Here is a 21,268-nt window from a genome sequence, read left to right as displayed (position 1 = left end):
AACAAACAAAAATAGACTGAATTTATTTGTTTCACAAAGTAAGCTTTGTTCCTACTGCCGATGAATATTCTGAGGCAGAGCCTTTTTGCCAGGAAAGGAAAAGAATCCAGGCATTATCCTTTACCCTGTAGCAGTGTTACATGCTATCAGAAAATATTAATAGTTTTCTCTATAATATTTCTTATTTCCCATAAACCTTTCCTGTATGGACATGAACCAATATAATTTAATAGAATTAGGAGTTTTTGTCAGCTGAAGTCTGCCAAACAAGATGCACACACTCACCTTTAGCTAGGATGTACAATTTTGCTGTGTTTTCATTGTTCTCTAGATGCTTATAATAAAATAATTCCATTTATATCAGAATTTCCTTTAATACAAAATTTTTGTTAACTAGTCATTCATGGATCCTAATTTTCAACGTTTTATTTTTTTTTTTTTATTTTTGGGACAGAGAGAGACAGAGCATGAACGGGGGAGGGGCAGAGAGAGAGGGAGACACAGAATCGGAAACAGGCTCCAGGCTCTGAGCCATCAGCCCAGAGCCGGACGCGGGGCTCGAACTCACGGACCGCGAGATCGTGACCTGGCTGAAGTCGGACGCTTAACCGACTGCGCCACCCAGGCGCCCCGGATCCTAATTTTTAAAAAATGTATAAAGCAGAACATTCTCTAGATTATTGTGTTTTGTATGTATTAAGTTTAACCTGACCAAATCCAAAGTATATCTAGCCAGAAAGGTTACCTCCTCTCTGTAGTAAACCCTGGTTAAATATTTGATTTGTAAAAATGCATATTTATTTTTTTAAAGTTAACAAAACCTATCTCAAAATAATTTATTGCCCTTAAGTGAAATATATAAACTATTGTTTGTTAAACATTAATTCTTAAATTAAAGATTGCCTTGTTCTAACTTGTGAAAGAATTGTGCATCTAAGACCAACTATGCTGTCTTTCACTGTGATTACAAATATTGTCTCCAAATTATGAAAGATTTTTAAAAAGTTGTATAATAGAATGATGAATGAGGTAAATGTATCAGACCTGATTTTTTTTAAACTTCTTCATTGTATGACAGCCTATTGAATTATGAGAAGTGTTTTAAATGTCTATAACTATATTCTATTTAAATTCACATAATCTTCCAAAAATTTTGGTTTAATCAATGTAATATGTACATTTAATTTAAAACAGTCAAATTATGCTCAAAAGCTGATAATGAAAATAGTTGCCCCTATTCTTCTGAGCCCCAGTCATTTCAATCCCCAGACATGAGTATTTTCTTTAGGATCTTTATTCTGTTATCATCTTTGTATTTACAGAAAAGATTGATTTCTGTTACTTTCTTTTAACACTTTATTTTTTAAGAGCAGTTTAAAATTTATGGCAACATGGACAGGAAGGTACAGAGATTTCCCATATAGTCTCTGCTACATTTGTTCACATTTGTTACAAAAGGTGAACCTACATTGACACATCATAATCACCCAAAATCCATAGTTTACATTAGGGTTCACACTTAGTGATGTACATTCTATGGATCTGGAAAAACGTGTAATGACTTCTACTCATCATTAGAGTGTCACACAGAGTATTTTCACTGCCCCAAAAATCCTTTGTATTTCACTTTTTCATCCCACCCTGCCCCTACTGCCAGCCTCTATCAATCATTGATCTTTTGCCTGTCCCCATGTTTTTTGCCTTTTCCAGAATTTTATATAGTTGGAGTCATACAATATGTAGCCCTTTCTCATTGGCTTCTTTCACCTAGTAATATGCATTTTAGGTTCCTCCTTGTCCTTGTGTGGCTTCATAGCTCATTTTTCTTTAGTGCTAAATAATATTCCGTTGTCTTGATGTACCACAATGTATTTTCCATGCACCTACTGAAGATCATCTTGGTTTATAGCAAGTTTTGACAATTCTGAATAAAGTTGCTATAGACATCTGTGTGCAGGTTTTTATGTGGACATAAGTTTTCAACCCCTTTGAATAAAATGCCAAGGAGCCCAGTTCCTGGATCATATAGTAATAATATGTTCAATCTTGTAAGAAACTACCAATTACATTCCAAAATAGCTGTAGCATTTTGAATTCCCACCAGCATTGAAGGAGAGTTCCAGTTGCTCTACCTCCTCACCAACATTTGGTGTTGTCAGTGTTTCAGATTTTGACCATCTTAATAGGTGTATAGTAGTACCTTTTATATACTTATATTTGCCCCAGTATCCACAAAATTACTTTCTAAGGTTTGGATTTGAATTGCATTCACTCTATAGATTAATTTGGGAAGAATTGGCATCTTGACAATATTGAGTCGTTCTATACATGAAAATGGACTATCTCTCTACTTATTTAGCCCTTTTTAATTTTTTTATCAGAGTTTTGCAGTTTTTCCCATATAGATTTTGTACATATTAAGTTAAATATATGCCTAATTATTTCAGGGTTTTTGGATGTTAATGTAAATGATATTGTTTTTTACTTTCAAAGTTTACCTATCATTTCTGGTATATAGGAAATGAATTGGCTTTTTTATTAACCTTGTACCATGCAAACTTGCATACTATAGTATAGTATAATATAATATAATATAATATAATATAATATAATATATATAATATATAATATATAAAAACTTGTGTGAGTTTTGACAGATTGTATTTTTGAAAGGATTTTTCCATTTCTTCTAGTTACCAATTTTGTGGACATAGAGTTGTTCATAATATTCCTTTATTATCCTTTTAATGTTCATGGAACACATTGTGATGACCCTTTAATTTATTCTATTAATAATTTGTTTCTTCTCTCTCCCTGTCTCTCTTTTTTTCCTGTTAGCGTGGCTAAAGGCTTATCAATTTGATCTTAAAGAACCAACTTTCAATTTTATTGACTTTCCACATTGATTTCCTATTTTCAATTTAATTGATTTGTGCTAATTTCTATTATTGCTTTTTTTCTGCCTACTGTGGACTTACTTTGTTCTTCTCCTCCTAGTTTTCTAAGGTAGAAGCTTAGATTACAATTGATTTTAATATTTCAACTTTTATAATATATACATTTAATGCTATAAATTTCCTTCTAAGCACTGTTTCACTGAATCCCACAAATTATAAGTTGCATTTTCATTTCCATTAGATTGAAATATTTTTAAAATGTTTTTAAGATTTCTTCTTTGACTATGTGTTATTTAGAAGCATATTGTTTAATCTCTACATTTTGAAATTTTCCAGTTGTCTTTTTTTATTGATTTCTAGTTTAATCCCACTATGGTCTGAGAGCAGACATTGGGTGATATCTATTCTTTTAAATTTGTTAATGTGTGTTTTATGGCTCAGATTGTGGTTTATTTTGGTAAGTGTCTAACATTTATTTTTCAGCCAATTGTTGATTGCTATTTAGGCTCTAACCGTGATTGTTTGCTTTTTATATTGTTCATAAATAGTGTTTTATAAAATTATTGGTTATAATTACTAGCCTAAATACAGCTACACAGTGTCAATATATCATGAGTCAAAGAACTGCTACAGGAAATAAAACTGTGTGAAAAAGTAAGATCTATTGCTTGTTAGAGTTTCTGTAATGAATTAAGACATGGATAATCCTGTTGAATCAATGTTGATCAAGCATGTTCCTGAATTATTTACCAGCAGTAATTACCTTCACATCTTACTCTGAAGGTGTATATCCAAGGAATGTCAGAATCACAAAGATTTCCTAGAATACCTGAGCTCACACTTGTCTTTTTCTCTGATTCCTTTATGCAAATCATGAAGTAAATCACATAATTGGGTACATTATTATACACCGTCTTGCACCTTAGCTGCAATTGTCCTGTTTATCCAAATAAAGTTTAAAGTCTTTAAATCAAGCTTTATCATTTTCCCTGGGAACAAGTGAAACACAATTTCGAAAAAATATGAATTCTCTTGTTGCTTACTCTCTAATTCTGGTTTACATAGGATGAAATGGAAACTTTATACACCAAAACCTAAACTGAATTTGGAAGCTGAAGAAGGTAGAATATATTAGCTCTGAAATGTTATACCTTGAAACGATCTAAAGAGACCAAGATATATGCAGTTTCATTTAATACCGAGAGAAGAAAATGGACTGCGGGGGAGAAATATTTGATCCATTTAAACTACAATGAATTTAGTATATTTTTTCATATATATATTTACATTTTTACTTACAGAAAATTCTAATTTGTCCAGACTGAGCAGAATAAATATTCTTCCACAAGTGATCTGCTTAATTACCTAAATAGAGTGGGAATTCAGGGAAAAGACTGCTCCAGTTTAACCCCTGGTTTTGTCAACTTCAAAGCCTGCATCCTCTAAGAACAGCGTTTGTAAGATATAAATAGAGTCAGGTCATTCCAGTGTTCACATTCTTTCAAAGGTTCCCCCTCACCTGCATCTACAGTCCTTGGTGGGGAATAAATGTAGGGGCCTCCAAGTATATCTCTGTTTCCCTCTAAGCCAGTGCTTTTTAATCCTTAGTGAGTATGACATCAATAAAATCGGCCACAATATCACTTTAAAAAATGTGGGTTAGAAGAGAAGAGAAATTTCAGTGTGCATCACTCACCGTAAAGCTGATGACACTTGAGCACATACTGGTTTTTAGAGGAAGTATGCATTCTGGTTTGCCTAGGATAAGCCTCATTTATGTCTGTGCCCCAGCCCCATTTCTCTAGTGGTCTCATTCACATTCAACAATGTCCCAGGTTGGATGAGAAATTATATGTTGGTCCTCATAATGGATGGCAAAATAAAATGCATTCTTTAGTGTGGGTCACAGTAAAAGATCTTAAAATTGAGTAGCCCAAGACTCTCTTGGACCTTTATTCCTTAACATTTTATTAAAAATGAAATTCACTGAACACACTTTTTTCTTTCTTTTCTTTCCTTGTTTAAGCAGATTCTTACACATCAATATATTCTTAAATATTTCTTTCTTGTGTGTGTATGTGTGTGTGCGTGCGCGCGTAAGCAGATTCTTCTGTCTAGAATGGCTTTGACTTCTCTCCTCCTTCTTTGCCTTTGTAAGTAAATTCTTACTTATTTGTAAAGACATTTGCTTATTCTGGAAATAATACAATGCAATATCTAATAAATATTAAAGCTTTGTGTACAGTTAAGTGGTGAGAAACAGATACGACTGGATAAAATGAAGACATTGAAATAGAAATATTTAGAAGCAAAACAAATTTAGATTTGAGGGAGGAAAGTAAAGAAAAAAGTTCGAATTTAATTAACTCTTTGTATCAGGGTAAAATGGCCAATGGAATTGCACAGGTAAATGGGACCTGAATATAGATGATCTTCAGTACCAGGATAACAAATGTAATTTTTTCATGACGTGTGTAGACACACATAAACACAGGCAAACATATATTTGTATTGTTAGTGTTTGGTGAGCAGGAGACATAAAGGAAATGGTCTCTGTGATATAAGACAAAAATAGAAGTATAGAGAACAGCTTGGTTCAGAGTCTCTAAAATAAGAAAAAAAATTGCTATTTTTTTTTTTAAGCTAAATGACTTAGCCTGGGTCTACCAAACAAGTAGAAAATGAACCAAGAGCTTGCATGAAGGTAATCTATTTGGGGAGGTGATAAGAGGAATAAGACTGAAGTGCTAAGAATGGGGGAAGGGTAAGAATCAGTATAAGGTGGTATTGTTCAAAGTTGTTGTCTGAGTTGTTCTCTACCATGGACAACTGGAGTCCAGTCACACTGGAGACCTTTCCAGGAGCCAAGCAGAAGATGCCCATGAGTTGCCACTCCAAAAGGATAGGAGTGTCACCAGGTCCTGTGTCTGGCACCTTGCTGACCTTGGGATATTTGCTCTCTCTCTTTTCCAGGTCTACTCAATGGTCAGAACAGCTGAGGTGCTGAGCATCTGTTGGAAAAAGCTGTGCCAAGAGACTGTGAGTGTGGACAATATCTGATATACCAAGTTTACCGATAGGCTAAATTGAGAACAAATATTTTAAAGCATTTTCTATTGAACATGATTGTTTTGTACTTGTAAAAACTTGGTTTATATGTCTTTTGCCAAGCCTTAGTTGTTCGTTTGCCTGGTAACTAATTTCTGAACACAAATTCCATTGGGTAAAGGAAGAGGTTAAGTGCAGGGTAATATATTTATATGTAAACCACAAGAGAAGTCACATTTAAAGAAGGTATGACTTATCTGCTTGAGGAAGGTAAAAAGAACAACTATCTTTTTAAGAGTATGGACACAGTCTTCTTTTTTAAGCAAAGACCACATTTTCTTTATTTTAGTGTTCTCTTAGTATAGTACCACAAAGTGTATGTATGTACGTGTATACATACATTTAGGTATAAATAATATACATTTATTGGCATATATTGATATGTATCAATATATACCATAAAATAATTAATTAGAAATAAGGTATGAAACAAATAATAAAGTACAGAAACAGAAGGATTAATGCCTCAATAGTTTTTACCTATATAAATGTAGGTTTTCTACAAAAGAAAAATACCTTATATCAACCTATTGGTCTTTCACAGAAATTAATAATATTATAATCTCTGTTTTCTTAATTCACTGTTTAGTTTTATTGCAAATAATTATCAACTAAAGGGAGAAATGTTTTATTTTAAATGTTTTTCAAATTAAAAAATGTCTCATTTATGAACTAACATATTAACTTAAAAGCGAAAATATAATACAATTCGAAATCTGTTTCACTGTTATAAATTTTTATCACAAAAGTTCAAAATTCATAAGAAAATACAGAATTGAATTAGCTCAGGTTATTTCTTGATCTTACAGTCACTTTGCTATCATTTTTTTTCAAGGCTGTTTAGACACAGGCATATGTACTATCAAAGGGAACAGGGGCATGATCTGAGCCCCAATGCAAGTTTGAGCAATTCCAAACGAGAACAAAATTACTCCAGACATGAACAGTGCAGCTGATTTGGGGCAGTTGAGAGCACACTGGATAACTGGGAATTGCTGTTGACAGCACACTGGATAATGGGGAATTGCATGAATTAACTTGCATGTAGAATATAAGGTTTGCTAAAAGATACGTAATTAATAGCTAATATGAAGTTTATATATGCATTATTAAAATTCAAAGTAATCATAGTGATTATTTATTTATTTTTTATATTTTTTAATGCTTTTATTTATTTTTGAGAGAGACAGAGAGACAGAGCATGAGCAGGGGAGGGGCAGAGACAGAGGGAGACAATCTGAAGCAGGCTCCAGGCTCCGAGCTGTCATCACAGAGCCCAACATGGGGCTCGAACCCATAAACTATGAGATCATGACCTGAGCCAAAGTAGGATGCTTAACTGACTGAGCCACCCAGGCACCCTCATAGTGGTAATGTAGAACTTAAACCATACAAAAGGATCCCCTCCCCACCCAAGAGGAATATTTTATCACAGATATTTATTCGAATTGTGAATACATAGTGATAATTAAAAGCAGACTAAATTTATCCAGTTTTTTTTTTAATTTTAATATTTCTCCAAATAATACAACTTCTAACTTCAGGGGCATCCACTGCTACCAGTCTAACTTTGATACACCACAGAGGGTTAGTGCTGCTTTTTTTTCTTAATCTAAGAAATCTTTGTCTACCACCAGATCAAAGATTTCCTTTTGTTTTCTTTCATAAGTCTTATAGCTTTCACTTTTAAAAGTAGTAAGTGACCCATTTCAAATTAATTTTTCATATGTTGTAAGGTAGTAGTCAAAATTTATATTTTTCCAGATGAATATTCAGGTTTTCCAACATTATTTACTGAAAAAGAGAAGATATTTAGCACTGAAATTCTGGCACTTCTGTCAAAAATCAATGGACTTTCTATATGTGGGTCCATTAATGGACGGTACTGATCAACATTACTTCTCTCATTGATCTATATGATTTACCCCCTTTATTCTGATACTTTGGTGAATTTTACTAACTTTCAAATGAACCAACCTAGTATTCCTGGATAAATTCTACCTGTTTTTTATGTGTTATCCTTTTTTATGTTACTGGACTCCTGCTAGTATCTGGCTGAAAATCTAGGCAAAATCCGTGTTCCTGATGGATATTAGTTTGCAGTTTTCTTTTGTTATAGTACCTTTCTCATGTTTTATCATCAGGATTGTGCTCTTTACTAAATTAGTTTCCTCCTTCTCTAGCTTCTAAAAGAATTTATATGTCTGGTATTATTGCCTTTCTAATGTTGATAGAATTCACCAATTAAATCACCTGGAACTGGAGTTATTTTTGTGGGAAGATTTGGTAATGAGTTTTATTTCTCTATAGGCAGATAGCTATTCAGATTTTTGTCTTTCTTTTTTTTTTTGTTTTTTTTTTATTGACTAGGCCTAGAGCCCTATGTTTTATTTATTTATTTATTTTTTATATATGAAATTTATTGTCAAATTGGTTTCCATACAACACCCAGTGCTCATCCCAAAAGGTGCCCTCCTCAATACCCATCACCCACCCTCTCCTCCCTCCCACCCCCCATCAACCCTCAGTTTGTTCTCAGTTCTCAACAGTCTCTTATGCTTTGGCTCTCTCCCACTCTAACCTCTTTTTTTTTTTTTTTTCCTTCCCCTCCCACATGGGTTCCTGTTAAGTTTCTCAGGATCCACATAAGAGTGAAACCATATGGTATCTGTCTTTCTCTGTATGGCTTATTTCACTTAGCATCACACTCTCCAGTTCCATCCACATTGCTACAAAAGGCCATATTTCATTTTTTCTCATTGCCACATAGTACTCCATTGTGTATATAAACCACAATTTCTTTATCCATTCATCAGTTGATGGACATTTAGGCTCTTTCCATAATTTAGCTATTGTTGAGAGTGCTGTTATGAACATTGGGGTACAAGTGCCCCTATGCATCAGTACTCCTGTGTCCCTTGGATAAGTTCCTAGCAGTGCTATTGCTGGGTCATAGGGTAGGTCTATTTTTAATTTTCTGAGGAACCTCCACACTGCTTTCCAGAGCGGCTGCACCAATTTGCATTCCCACCAACAGTGCAAGAGGGTTCCCGTTTCTCCACATCCTCTCCAGCATCTATAGTCTCCTGATTTGTTCATTTTGGCCACTCTGACTGGCGTGAGGTGATACCTGAGTGTGGTTTTGATTTGTATTTCCCTGATGAGGAGCGACGCTGAACATCTTTTCATGTGCCTGTTGGCCATCCGGATGTCTTCTTTAGAGAAGTGTCTATTCATGTTTTCTGCCCATTTCTTCACTGGGTTATTTGCTTTTCGGGTGTGGAGTTTGGTGAGCTCTTTATAGATTTTGGATACGAGCCCTTTGTCCGATATGTCATTTGCAAATATCTTTTCCCATTCCGTTGGTTGCCTTTTCGTTTTGTTGGTTGTTTCCTTTGCTGTGCAGAAGCTTTTTATCTTCATAAGGTCCCAGTAATTCACTTTTGCTTTTAATTCCCTTGCCTTTGGGGATGTGTCGAGTAAGAGATTACTACGGCTGATGTCAGAGAGGTCTTTTCCTGCTTTCTCCTCTAAGGTTTTGATGGTTTCCTGTCTCACATTCAGGTCCTTGATCCATTTTGAGTTTATTTTTGTGAATGGTGTGAGAAAGTGGTCTAGTTTCAACCTTCTGCATGTTGCTGTCCAGTTCTCCCAGCACCATTTGTTAAAGAGGCTGTCTTTTTTCCATTGGATGTTCTTTCCTGCTTTGTCAAAGATGAGTTGGCCATACGTTTGTGGGTCTAGTTCTGGGGTTTCTATTCTATTCCATTGGTCTACGTGTCTGTTTTTGTGCCAATACCATGCTGTCTTGATGATGACAGCTTTGTAGTAGAGGCTAAAGTCTGGGATTGTGATGCCTCCTGCTTTGGTCTTCTTCTTCAAAATTACTTTGGCTATTCGGGGCCTTTTGTGGTTCCATATGAATTTTAGGATTGCTTGTTCTAGTTTCGAGAAGAATGCTGGTGCAATTTTGATTGGGATTGCATTGAGTGTGTAGATAGCTTTGGGTAGTATTGACATTTTGACATATTATTCTTCCAATCCATGAGCAGGGAATGTCTTTCCATTTCTTTAAATCTTCTTCAATTACCTTCATAAGCTTTCTATAGTTTTCAGCATACAGATCCTTTACATCTTTGGTTAGATTTATTCCTAGGTATTTTATGCTTCTTGGTGCAATTGTGAATTGGATCAGTTTCTTTATTTGTCTTTCTGTTGCTTCATTGTTAGTGTATAAGAATGCAACTGATTTCTGTACATTGATTTTGTATCCTGCAACTTTGCTGAATTCATGTATCAGTTCTAGCAGACTTTTGGTGGAGTCTCTCGGATTTTCCATGTATAATATCATGTCATCTGCAAAAAGCGAAAGCTTGACTTCATCTGTGCCAATTTTGATGCCTTTGATTTCCTGTTGTTGTCTGATTGCTGATGCTAGAACTTCCAGCACTATGTTAAACAACAGCAGTGAGAGTGGGCATCCCTGTCGTGTTCCTGATCTCAGGGAAAAAGCTCTCAGTTTTTCCCCGTTGAGGATGATGTTAGCTGTGGGCTTTTCATAAATGGCTTTTATGATCTTTAAGTATGTTCCTTCTATCCCGACTTTCTCAAGGGTTTTTATTAAGAAAGGGTGCTGGATTTTGTCAAAGGCCTTTTCTGCATCGATTGACAGGATCATATGGTTTTTCTCTTTTTTTTTTTTTGTTAACGTGATGTATCACGTTGATTGATTTGCGAATGTTGAACCAGCCCTGCATCCCAGGAATGAATCCCACTTGATCATGGTGAATTATTCTTTTTATATGCCGTTGAATTCGATTTGCTAGTATCTTATTGAGAATTTTTGCACCTATATTCATCAGGGATATTGGCCTGTAGTTCTCTTTTTTTACTGGGTCTCGGTCTGGTTTAGGAATCAAAGTAATACTGGCTTCATAGAATGAGTCTGGAAGTTTTCCTTCCCTTTCTATTTCTTGGAATAGCTTGAGAAGGATAGGTATTATCTCTGCTTTAAACGTCTGGTAGAACTCCCCTGGGAAGCCATCTGGTCCTGGACTCTTATTTGTTGGGAGATTTTTGATAACCGATTCCATTTCTTCGCTGGTGATGGGTCTGTTCAAGCTTTCTATTTCCTCCTGATTGAGTTTTGGAAGAGTGTGGGTGTTCAGGAATTTGTCCATTTCTTCCAGGTTGTCCAATTTGTTGCCATATAATTTTTCATAGTATTCCCTGATAATTGTTTGTATCTCTGAGGGATTGGTTGTAACAATTCCATTTTCATTAATGATTTTATCTATTTGGGTCATCTCCCTTTTCTTTTTGAGAAGCCTGGCTAGAGGTTTGTCAATTTTGTTTATTTTTTCAAAAAACCAACTCTTGGTTTCATTGATCTGCTCTACAGTTTTTTTAGATTCTATATTGTTTCTTTCTGCTCTGATCTTTATTATTTCTCTTCTTCTGCTGGGTTTAGGCTGCTTTTGCTGTTCTGCTTCTATTTCCTTTAGGTGTGCTGTTAGATTTTGTATTTGGGATTTTTCTTGTTTCTTGAGATAGGCCTGGATTGCAATGTATTTTCCTCTCAGGACTGCCTTCGCTGCGTCCCAAAGCGTTTGGATTGTTGTATTTTCATTTTCGTTTGTTTGCATATATTTTTTAATTTCTTCTCTAATTGCCTGGTTGACCCACTCCTTCGTTAGTAGGGTGTTCTTTAACCTCCATGCCTTTGGAGGTTTTCCAGACTTTTTTCTGTGGTTGATTTCAAGCTTCATAGCATTGTGGTCTGAAAGTATGCATGGTATGATTTCAATTCTTGTAAACTTATGAAGGGCTGTTTTGTGACCCAGTATATGATCTATCTTGGAGAATGTTCCATGTGCACTCGAGAAGAAAGTATATTCTGTTGCTTTGGGATGCAGAGTTCTAAATATATCTGTCAAGTCCATCTGATCCAATGTCTCATTCAGGGCCCTTGTTTCTTTATTGACCGTGTGTCTAGATGATCTATCCATTTCTGTAAGTGGGGTGTTAAAGTCCCCTGCAATTACCACATTCTTCTCAATAAGGTTGCTTATGTTTATGAGTAATTGTTTTATATATTTGGGCGCTCCGGTATTCGGCGCATAGACATTTATAATTGTTAGCTCTTCCTGATGGATAGACCCTGTCACTATTATATAATGTCCTTCTTCATGTCTTGTTACAGCCTTTAATTTAAAGTCTAGTTTGTCTGATATAAGTATGGCTACTACAGCTTTCTTTTGGCTTCCAGTAGCATGATAAATAGTTCTCCATCCCCTCACTCTCAATCTAAAGGTGTCCTCAGGTCTAAAATGAGTCTCTTGTAGACAGCAAATAGATGGGTCTTGTTTTTTTATCCATTCTGATACCCTGTGTCTTTTGGTTGGCGCATTTAATCCATTTACATTCAGTGTTATTATAGAAAGATGTGGGTTTAGAGTCATTGTGATGTCTGTATGTTTTATGCTTGTAGTGATGTCTCTGGTACTTTGTGTCACAGGGTCCTCCTTAGGATCTCTTGTAGGGCTGGTTTAGTGGTGACAAATTCCTTCAGTTTTTGTTTGTTTGGGAAGACCTTTATCTCACCTTCTATTCTAAATGACAGACTTGCTGGATAAAGGATTCTCGGCTGTATATTTTTTCTGTCTAGCACACTGAAAATCTCGTGCCAATTCTTTCTGGCCTGCCAAGTTTCAAAAGAGAGATCAGTCATGAGTCTTATAGGTCTCCCTTTATATGTGAGGGCACGTTTACCCCTTGCTGCTTTCAGAATTTTCTCTTTATCCTTGTATTTTGCCAGTTTCACTATGATATGTCGTGCAGAAGATCGACTCAAGTTACGTCTGAACGGAGTTCTCAGTGCCTCTTGGATTTCAATGCCTTTTTCCTTCCCCAGTTCAGGGAAGTTCTCAGCTATTATTTCTTCAAGTACCCCTTCAGCACCTTTCCCTCTCTCTTCCTCCTCTGGGATACCAATGATGCGTATATTATTTCTTTTTAGTGTATCACTTAGTTCTCTAATTTTCCCCTCCTACTCCTGGATTTTTTTATCTCTCTTTTTCTCAGCTTCCTCTTTTTCCATAACTTTGTCTTCTAGTTCACCTATTCTCTCCTCTGCCTCTTTAATCCGAGCTGTGGTGGTTTCCATTTTGTTATGCATTTCATTTAAAGCGTTTTTCAGCTCCTCGTGACTGTTCCTTAGTCCCTTGATCTCTGTAGCAAGAGATTCTCTGCTGTGAGCTATACTGTTTTCAAGCCCAGCGATTAATTTTATGACTATTATTCTAAATTCACTTTCTGTTATATTATTTAAATCCTTTTTGATCAGCTCATTAGCTGTTGTTATTTCCTGGAGATTCTTCTGAGGGGAATTCTTCCGCTTGGTCATTTTGGATAGTCCCTGGCGTGGTGAGGACCTGCAGGGCACTTCCCCTGTGCTGTGGTGTATAAGTGGAGTTGGTGGGCGGAGCCGCAGTCAGACCTGATGTCTGCCCCCAGCCCACCGCTGGGGCCACAGTCAGACTGGTGCGTGCCTTGTCTTCCCCTCTCCTAGGGGCGGGACTCACTGTGGGTTGGGGTGGCCCGTCTGGGCTACTTGCACACTGCCAGGCTTGTGATGCTGGGGATCTGGCGTCTTAGCTGGGGTGGGTAGGCAAGGTGCACAGGGGCAGGAGGGGCAGGCTTAGCTTGCTTCTCCTTAGGTGATCCACTTCAGGAGGGGCCCTGGGGCAGCAGGAGGGAGTCAGATCCGCTGCTGGAGGTTTGGTTCCGCAGAAGCGCAGAGTTGGGTGTTTGCGGGTAGCGAGCAAGTTCCCTGGCAGGAACTGGTTCTCTTTGGGATTTTGGCTGGGGGATGGGCGAGGGAGATGGCGCTGGCGAGAGCCTTGTTCCCCACCAAACTGAGCTCTGTCATCAGGGGGCTCAGCAGCTCTCCTTCCCTTTGTCCTCCAGCCTTCCCGCTTTCTGAGCAGAGCTGTTAACTTATGACCTCCCAGCCGCTAAGTCGCACTTCCTGTCGGAACACAGTCCGTCAGGCCCCTCCGCTCTTTGCAAGCCAGACTCGGGGGCTCTGCTTGGCCAGTGAACCGCCCCTCCGCCCCGGCTCCCTCCCGCCAGTCCGTGGAGCGCGCACCGCCTCGCCGCCCTTCCTACCCTCTTCCGTGGGCCTCTCGTCTGCGCTTGGCTCCGGCGACTCCGTTCTGCTAATCCTCTGGCGGTTTTCTGGGTTATTTAGGCAGGTGTAGGTGGAATCTAAGTGATCAGCAGGACGTGCGGTGAGCCCAGCGTCCTCCTACGCCGCCATCTTCCCTTCTGTCTTTCTTTTTGAATTAATGTTAGTAAGTCATAGCTTTCAAGAAACTTCCACACAGACTTGTTAAGTCTTTCCTATGGATAGCTCCCTCATTTCCTACGCTTTGTTCCACAGATTACATCCACATCAGCAGCTCCATTCTCATTTGGGCCTCTGCTCTCTTAGCTGTATTACTTTATTCTTCTTGGATTCCCCTTGCTATGCCATAGTTGATGAAATATTTTCAGGCAGAGAGCCATGGCACTCCTGGAGCACAAGTTTCTATTCTTACAGGAACCACCATCTTGTTTGGTCTGTTGTCTGATGCCTGAATTAGTTGATTCCCATGTTTCTTCCCCCAGTTTTGTAGTTGCTGATGGTGGGAGGCTTAGTTTCATACAGATTACTCCACATAGGCAAAAGAAGAAGTGTCCTGTGTTTTTATTCTCATTGTCACCATCTTAGTTTAGACACTTCTTGCCAATATGGCAAGTATTTCAATATTTTTCTCACTGATATTCTAGATATCAGTTATCCCATGCCTCACCTTTTCCAAAATGTTGCCTTCACCATTTCAGTCCTATCTAAAAATGTGTTTTTATTACAGATAAATTACAAATATTCTATTGTATTAAAGCATCTCTGAAGTCTGCTCTTAATATACCTTTATATCCATACTCCTCTTTAATGTCTTGCACACACTATACGCTCTAGCCAGCCTTGTCTGTTTATGGTGGTCTGAACCACATATCCCTTCTTGTTAGTTGCCTTCCTCAGTATCATATCCTCAAATACTCTTCCTTACCTTCTTTCTTACTATAAAATCACTACCACTTTTTCAAAATGCAGTTAATATTTCATCTTCCAAAGAACTTGTTAATCATACAGTGTTATTTATCCACAGAACTTATACTAGGCTCATTCTTCTACATTAACACCCTTAGGTGTTAGTTAACTTGTCAGATGGTCATGCTTATCTTCCCAGAATATATGAAAAGCTCAGTGAGGTTAGAAGTTACATATTTGGCTTTACTAACCCAAGAACATTTACTTTATTATTTAAGGGTATGGGAACTGATATAAAAGATATACCCCAAATCTCAGAAACTTCACATAATATAAGCTTATATTTCATTTTCAAATCTCTGAAAAAGGGATTTGAATACTTAGGCAACACTCTTCCTGGTGACAGTATAGCATCCCAGTAACCTTCCATCTTCAGTAGCCTCCTAAAATCAATGTGTCAGACAAAATCAAGCTGGGAGGATCTTTATTACAAATGACAGCTCACATTCTGTTGACTAGAGCAAGTCGCATGGGCACATCTTACTTCAAAGGAGGCTGGGAAATGGAATCTTGCTGTGCATCCTGTAGAAGGCAAATCATAACAGCTTGCCATTTCTGTCATATCTGCCATGATATGATTGCTCCTTTGTCTTAAGTGTCACATCTTTCTATAACTTACCTTGATGATTCGATTTTTTAAGCTGAGGAAAGAGCTCAGACCTCTTTGAGTGCCTAAGAATTATTGCAATCTCTGAATTCAGTCTAGATAAATAGTAGAATAGACGAATGCAACTGATAGGTAAAGGGATCTCACCTTCTAATCACATAATTACAGCAAAAAGTTGGAAAGAGTAATGTCCTGCTCTATTTGTGTTTGGTTCCGTCCATAAGAAACATGAACTAAGAGAAGTTAGTTTTTAAGGAGAATAACAAGAAAAAGGCAAGGACTCTGATCCTTCCCCTGCTTTCTTGTAGGACAGCTCTGCAAACTACAGTCATGGTTCTGACTTTGGAAGCAATCCTAACAATAGGGACCCAATTCTCACAGCAGATAAGATTTTAAGTTTAACATCGTCTTGTGTCTGGCTTCCCTACATATGTGCCCAATAACTCATTTCTTTTCCAATTTTGCAAACATTTATTGAAACCTAGAACAAGGCACTGGGGATGCGAATATGAGACCAGCAATGTTTATGGAATTCAAAGTTCAGTAAACTACACACACACACACACACACACACACACACACACCCCTAGTCTAAACCTCTCCCCATTTTATCCAGTATTTGTGTCCAAGAGTCTCTCCTAGCTCTCATTTAGACATGATCCTTGCAGAGACATCAGCAATTTCTGTGAATCCAGCCTGCTCTTTGGTATCCCAATCCTGCCAAGACATATGCAGGTAGATGGACTTATTCTTGTTGTTCAGCCTAGATAAAGGAACCTAACCCATGCATAGTGTCTAACCGTGTCTACTCTAGAGAATGAACTTAATAAGCATTAACTACTTTTCCTCCTATACTCCCTACTGAAACTACTCTCTCTCATTAGAAGTCTAATTTGAGGGTCTAGCGTGGCTATAAGTGACATAATTCAGAATTAAAAAATTACCAGAAAATAATGCAATAGAAATAAAAGCAGGGGTCTATGTACAAGAACTGAAACTCAAGGGTCAGGGAATCAGTCTCAAAAACTCAAAACTCAGGAGTGAAGCAGTTCGGAGAGATAGAGGCTCACACTCCAGGGTCTAAGTCCCTCCTTCCGTGTGGCAGGCTTGATTTGTGAACATGTATAAGTGTGACCTCACTGATGAAGAGAAAAATAGGGTAAGTTCTGGGGAATGAGAGATAGTGAGATTGGTAAGAGAGACACTGCATAATACCACTAGAATTTCTGATCATGTCTCTTAAGACTTCTCAAAGGGCATACAACGTGCAGCCAAACTGTGATGTCATTGTTCCACATAATGGCCATGATTTTCCATGCTGTGTCCTATAATTCTGCACTCTCTCTCTTACATGTTCTTTTTAATTTTTTTCCCTATTATACCTATATGTCTTGGTTTTCTGATTGTTTCCAAATTCTTTGACATTTCTGCCACAAGATGTGGAATCTAATTCTCTTTTCTATAACTATGGGCCCAACACAGTGACTCACTTCTAATAAGTGGAACGCAGCGGAAGTCATGCTTTGCGACACCTTAGTCTAGTTTGGGAAAAGTGACACAGCTTTTGCCTGCCTCTCTTTCAAAACGTGCTGTGGGAGTCTGCAGCTGACACATAAGCAGAGAGGCTTCCCTGAAGCCACCATGCTGAAGTGCTCACAAGGAGAGGGTAAATGGAGATAAAGAGGGGTGCCTGAGCAGCCCAACTTTGCTAGCTTTCAGCTGTTTGAGTCTTCCCAGCATCTCTTGACAGATATGTGAGTGAGCCTTCAGATGATGTCACGTCTAGTCTTTGAGCAGCCCTAGCTAAAGCTGAGTGAAGCAGAGGAGCCTTTTTCTATGTGTCCTTCTGAAATCCTGACCCAGAGAAATCTGGACCATAATATAGGGTTGCTTTAGATCCTATATTCTCCCTTATGCTAAGCTTTGTGTCAATTTGTTATGCAGTAATAATGTCTAGATTTTTATATTAGGAGTGAGGTCCTAAGATAGCACAGCCGAAAACATGTAGCTTCATGATCAGGAGGCGGGTGCAAAAAAAGCTGGAGGGACCTTGAAGAAAGTGTGAGAAAAAATGTAAAAGGGTCATGAAGAGACTGTTAGTAAAAGTCTGATGGCTCTCAAGGAAGCTGCTAGTGAGGACTGAAAAAAAAAAAGTGAAGAAAATACTATTGGGAGCTGAAGGAAAGAGAATCTTTTGTTGCATAGTAGCAAAAATTCAGCAATACTATGCCCTGTGGCTATAAGGAAAGTGAAAATAAACCTAATGGATGGGATGGTCTAGCGAAGATTTTCAGGCAGAGTATTGAAGTTGCCCCCTGGCTTCTTCTTGCTGCTTATAGTAAAATATGGAAGAATAAAGGTAGGCCAAAGGAAGAAATTTAAATATAAAAGATCCAGGGCTTGCTGGGTTATAAACAAAACAGTCTCATTATTAGTCTCTCAGAGATTTTCAAATTGAGAAAAGGCTTCAGAGCAAAGACGAAATCCATGGTGGGGCTAGAAGATCTTTTGCTGAGACCTCAGAAATATTTAAGGTTGTATCTCTGTATAACATTGACTTGCAGGACATATACATTATGTATCTTTGTTTTAAAAGTCTCTGCAGTGCCCAATGCAGTGTCTCTGACATGATAGATGCTAAAAAAGTTGTTTCTTTTCAAACCGCATTATTCAGTGTACCATTTGTCAATCAAAGCATGTTGATCATTAGTATCCACATTTAAAGTACTAAGGATAAGGGGCAGGAATAGGAAATAAATCAACTAACCATCAGTAAACCATGCTCCTTTTTTCATTTTCACTTATCAAGTGCACACTAATACGAAGCCACTGGGCAAGTAGCCAGATGTCCACTTAATAGCCTCTTTCACTGGTTTCTGAGAATCAATTCAATATTTAAGAAAACAACCCTAAGATGATGTAGTGATGAAATATGTAAATAACTTCATAAATAATTATAATAATCATGATTTTATTTGGAAAATACAGATATTAACATCAGATGGTTTAATAGAAAAACATCCAATGGACATCTTGTTTTTCTGTCATGTTTATATTGATTAAAGTGGCCCAATAAACATGAATAGTTAATAAAGACAAATGACATTTAGCTTTACTAGTACTTAAGTAAGTCACAGATTATTTGGGATGAGAAGTTAAAAGTAATTTAGTTAGGATAAATTATTAAATTATAAAGAATTCAGAAAAAGTTTAGTTTCTTACATAAGTCACGCATGATGTTAACATTTAGGCTAAAAAGAAAAATAATATGTAAACCTTGCTATCAGTGACACATGGAAAAGCAGGAGCAGAGATGCATTTGGGGAACAAGTTCATGTTTACTGAGTACCTTATTTTTTGCTTGATTTTATTGCCTATGAGACTGGATACTTGTTTTCAGGGTGTAGAGTAAATATTATAACTTTTTATATTTCAAGTGTCTTAAAAAGTAGATTATGTGTAATCTGTAACTGTGGATAATGAGTGAATGAAGGAATGAATACAGAAGTAAATGACTTAGACTGAAAAATAATCCATGGAAAATATCAGTACTTAAGGGATAAAAAGAGTACTATGATTAATTAAAAGAAATGTATAAGGGATAGTTCAAAATATTATAGAGAATCTGGGAACGAATAATCAGGGGAAAGAAATTTGAGATGGAGAAAGAGGGTAATAAGTCAATGTACCACCTATGTAATTCTTATTTTTTAAAAATTTTTATTAGTGTTTATTTATTTTTGAGAGACAGAGCATGAATGGGAGAGGGGCAGAGAGAGAGAGGGAGACACAGAATCTGAAGCAGCCTCCAGTCTCTGCGTTGTCAGCAGAGAGCCCTACATGGGGCTTGAACCCACAAACCATGAGATCATGACCTGGGCTGAAGTCGGACGTGTAACTGACTGAGCCACCTAGGTGCCCCTCACCTATGTAATTCTCAAGTTAATTTTCTCCTACTTATTGCTACTGCCTTGGTTCAATTCCTCACCACACTATTTGCTTAAACCATTGTGACAACCCCCAACTCACTTTCATACCATTATTTTTTGGCCCCACAAAGTCAATCCTTCCTGATTTGAAGAAATTCTTCTTTCCCTTTTGCGTCTCTCTCCTGTTGCTCTGCTTCTCTCGTGTCTCTCTCACATGCTGCCATGAATGCAGAACACTGAATCTGATACCCCAACTACTCACCTGGGCAGCTGGGGTGTGTGCATATGACTGTGCATGTGTGTCTGTGCATGTGTGTGCAAGGGCAGGGTCTTCTTCAAAAAGCACAATACAAAGGCAACCATAAAGTTGGTGTGAATTAGGAAACAGAAACCCTTGTAGCACTTGAAATCTAGAGACTTCACATCACTGACCCAAGTTCCTATAATCCATGAGACCCAACACAAAAGTAGAGTTCCAGTTGGAAGCCAATGTAGTCAGGCAGCAGGGATATTTAAAACTGTGTGAACCAACTAACAAACATTCTTGGTTCACAAGCTAATAAAATAAATGTCCAATGACATAAAGCTTGTTGAAAGAAATACTGAATTACATACTACCAACTATTTTTTATGTATAGTAATAATATGTTTTTAATGTTGAACATGAAGCATGTCTAAAGATGAAGTATTCATTTCCTTAATTTCTCTAATTCTTGAATAGAAGGGAAAATGCTTCTACTCATGTTTCTCCAAACTGTTCTAATGTGTGTGACAAACTCTACATGATAAAATAATTGGAAAATCTTTTTTTTAAAGTCAGAGAATATCAAATTATTACTGGATAATTTACCTGTTTTCAATATGTATTGCATTCAGGAATGTCTTATGGTTTAAGGTATATTGATGTTTATAGAAGATTTATACTTTGCTATGTAGTTACCATTATTACTTTCCAACCACAACTATATTACAGAAGATAAATCATTGGAATACAACACTCACAGAGATCTTGTGTATATTTATACTACCGTATGCCTAAGGAAAGTTAAACAGAGATTATAAATAGCAGAAACTGAGAAACTTGTGATGCATAACAGCTAAAAGGATTTAATTTGAGAATACCAATCAGAGCCATTCCTTCCAAGGTGAGGGAGGGGCAGAGAGGAAGTACCACCTCCAGTGAGTGCTTAATAAGTACTATAGCTTGAATCTAAATCCTAAAACCTTACATCAGTGTTGTAGAGAATTGAATAAAAACATAGCATCTACTGAAAAGAAACAAATCTAAATTAATATGTAGCTTAATCAGTATTATGTGCTTCCAAATCAGTTACCTATTAGGTAAGTCTAATGCACATTTACCATGAGGTATCGCAATATTTTTGGAACTTAGTGTTGATTGAAATAACCTATTGCTCTGTATTGACTGAGGCAGTGCTGCATTTTATATAAAAAGGTAAATATTTGAAGGCCTGGGTGGCTCAGTCTATGAAGCATCCGACTCTTGATTTCGGCTCAGGTCATGATCTCACTGTTTGTGGATTTGAGCCCTGCATCGGCTCCACTGAAAGTA

The sequence above is a fragment of the Herpailurus yagouaroundi genome, unplaced genomic scaffold (genome assembly GCF_014898765.1).
Source record: "Herpailurus yagouaroundi ecotype Mexico unplaced genomic scaffold, PumYag 308, whole genome shotgun sequence".
NCBI lineage: Eukaryota > Metazoa > Chordata > Mammalia > Carnivora > Felidae > Herpailurus > Herpailurus yagouaroundi.
Note: the sequence above shows the minus strand (reverse complement) of the source record.